The sequence below is a fragment of the Cariama cristata genome, unplaced genomic scaffold (assembly GCF_000690535.1).
Source record: "Cariama cristata isolate BGI_N322 unplaced genomic scaffold, ASM69053v1 scaffold10912, whole genome shotgun sequence".
In the NCBI taxonomy this organism is placed as follows: domain Eukaryota; kingdom Metazoa; phylum Chordata; class Aves; order Cariamiformes; family Cariamidae; genus Cariama; species Cariama cristata.
The window spans coordinates 7,935-11,451 of NW_009603245.1; positions in this window are offsets into that span (position 1 = coordinate 7,935).

Genomic DNA, 3,517 nt, shown 5'->3' on the forward strand with positions numbered 1-3,517 from the left:
TTACCCAAGAGAGATAGAAAAGACGATCAACATGACTGAAAAGTTATTTTTAAATGGCCTCCTTTAATAGTTTATGACAGTTATTTACTAGCCAAGCTTAAGTGGTCAGGAAAACACACATAAACTTTCAGAGCAGTTGCAATTTAATTCCCTGAGCAGGTCCTTCTAGAAGCATTTTCTAATACAGCTGGCGTGTTACCTGCTATATGTTTAATTCTTCTAACAAAGATAGTACCTCACTGTCTCTTCAGAGCTACTATTGAACTGTCAGTGTCCCCAAATTTGGTTATAGTCAAAACTTGTTTTGGTAAAAGGAACACTGCTTCATACTCAAGTAAAACACTGTGTGGGTGGAGTATAGTGAAATCCTGTATTTCACAATATTTTAACTCAAAACCCAGCTGCAGTAAAATTTCAGTTTGCAATGCTAAAAAAAGCTGTAACCACAACGAAGTATGACAAGTTTGAAGGTTAAAACAAAATACTTACACAGTTCACTGTGCCAACAATTTAGAGCTGCAGATGACTATCAAACCCTCAAACTTCACACCCTCCCACCTCAACATGAAAAGTCAAGTTGGACACATGAAAATAGAAAGCTTGGTGAAGTACGGTAGTTGTGCTTTCTGTTTTTACTGTGTAAATTAGTTTAAAGCTATTATTCCTAAACATCTAAGCCGACTACTTTGATAGCACCCAAGAACCTTTTAAGGCAGATATTCATACTTACTTTATGCATTTAAATCAGGCACCTCAGCCAACAGCCTAGGCTCTCCACCAGAGAGCAATTCAGAGCCCCAAATTCAGACTTTACCTCTCCCTGCTAATTATACAGGGATTCTGAAGTTAAAACTATTTACACTGCTTGCCTGTAATCAGTCTCAAGGAGGTTAAGTTCTGATTAAGGACAAGGTCCTGAATAAGAACGAGGAAACACCACAGCTCTCACCATGTTCTAGATTTAGTATAACGGCACCTGGAAGCCAAAGGACTCAGTGCAAGGTGCTAAAATAACAGCATAGAATTCCTGTTGCAGAGAGCTTATCACCTAGGTAGGAAACATGCACAAAAGGAACGGGAAAAACACAGAGACGATGCTCTGCTATCAATTCTCAGTTTAAAAAGTGCAAGAGCCCAGGCGTTTGACATTGTTCTCTAAGCCTCAGCCCTGGAACAACTTCTAAATGAAACTGGGTTTTTCTTTGGAGGGGGAAGGGTTTTGAAATGTCAGCTCAGTGCATCCATGCTCCTAAAAGGCAATTCAAAAATAATTTTTAGGCTCGGGCTGATTTTTTGATTCATAATACTGCCAAAGGCCAGTGAAATCAAGCTCAGCCAGGGCTAGCAATAAGAGAGATATCAGAACCCAGGCACACAGAATCCCAGTCCAGAGTTTTTCCAGCTTCACAATACAGATAAAGCAGCTGCCTATCTATACTTAAAAGTATCTCCAGTTGAGTAGTCCTGCATGGTATTTTATTTAACAAAACAACCTCATTGAAAAAAAAAATAATTCACTTTTCATTTGTACTCTGGACATCAGTACTTTGACTGGTAGAAGAGGGATGAAGTCACATTCCTTACATACCACAGGCATTCCGCATTAAGATGCTTGAGCGGGCACTGGTCAGATTTTGAGGAAGAGCAGAACAGCAGTCGGATAAGTCAGAAAGGCACTGGATTAAGAAACAGGAGTACGTTAAAGTTACTCAAGAACTGCCGAAGGCATTTAAGTAAAATACAGGCAAGTAAACATTTCGAATGCAGAACAATTCCCTTGTTCCACACTAAGCCGTGGCTGAAACGGTAATGGCAGAAGAGAATATTCTAGTGGTACTAACAGAAGTCAAATAAAGTGACTTCTGCACAGACTAAGATGGCCTTGCACGCAGGCAGCACCACAGGTCCGCAGATAACGTCTGCGGTGTCCTTGTACACCACTTGGAAGTACGCACCAAAAAAGGGTACAGTCAAGGTTATTACAATGTTCAAGGCAAAGCAAGTAGTATCGCTGTAACTGAAAGAACACATACAGAAATCCACAGTAAGGAGACTACAGAATTAGGTCACCCAACTCATTCAAGTTGCAACCTGCTCATAAATGCAATGGAGTCTTTCACCCAGATGAGTCACTCTTATCTAACTGTTTCACAGGTGAAAGTAAACATCTGAGCTAGTAGGATATAATTTGATTGTGGCAGAAAAAAGCAACTGCTTTAATAAACTCGATCTGGAGCAGAAGTCTGTATCATTAAACACACACAGATCCAGAAGTTCCACAACAGCTGCATAAGAAGTGATTTTAACATCTAAACTATACCTTTCCAGCCACAACATGGAGGACACTTGTGCCATTTATTTGGGTGGGTTAGAATGACTCCTAACCTTCAACAGAAAATATATAGAGCAATTAATAAAAAAACCAACCATCATGAGAATTAAAACTTTTATTAGTGTATTCACATATTAGGCAAATGCAACACGCATGAAGCTTATCTCTTAGGTTCACAAGTTCTACCAATACATTAGTCTACTGGTAAAACTAGCACAAACTGGTAACTGCTTTGCCAATTTTTTTTAAAGGGGTCTAGCCCACTTTTTCAAGGCTTGATTTTTGGTATTGCTTCTATGCCCTAGTCATTATGGCATAAAAATATCCATCACTATCATCAATTCAGTCAATTGATTAAACGCTGTAACACTGGCCACATTTTTGTTCTCAAAGCTAAGTTATCACTAGCTGTACTTACAAAGTACAGTACTAGCGAAATGGATGAAACAATGGGAGAAAACAGACAAAGGCAATCCTGCTACTGCCACAATAACAAAAGAATGACAGACAGCTAGATCACAAGATTGTTAGTAAGATGTATATTTTTCAAGTCAGAATAACCCTTCTATACAGTTTCCCAACCCTTCCCCAACCCAGACTTATTTGTAGAATATATTTCAGAATATTTTTAATATGGTGCAGCTGTAGTGTCCAAGGGTTCACAATAACATGCACTGTCACGAAGAACCTAGAAGTCCTCCTTCGCTGGTCATACCTCAGCAACCACTATCCTAGAGGTTTTGCAGAAGCAACTACTTTTAATAACAAGGCCCATTATGACATAATGAATGCGTATGATCTGGTACGTAAGTAAGCTATACAAAGCCACTCAGATCAGAAATTTAAATTCTGTTACTGAAATATGTTAAGAAGCTGCATCTATTTAAAACCTATACGAAAGAGTCTAGTTTACCCTGGGAAAAGATTTTTTCAAGGTATTTGGCTCCAAAAACTAAAACCCATGATTTTTAGTGACATCTGTTTAATGAAACAATACAGATGTTAGGGGTAAGCCAATAACCTTGTGTACTTAATCCAGTATCCAATGCTACTGTAAATTCTCATTCTATGAGAAGAAAAAAAAAACCACAAACTTATTTCAGTGATTCAAGGTACAAAAAAAGTCCCAAATTACATCAGTGCCAGCAATATTGCTGGCAACAGATGCATCAACTCAGATGTGTA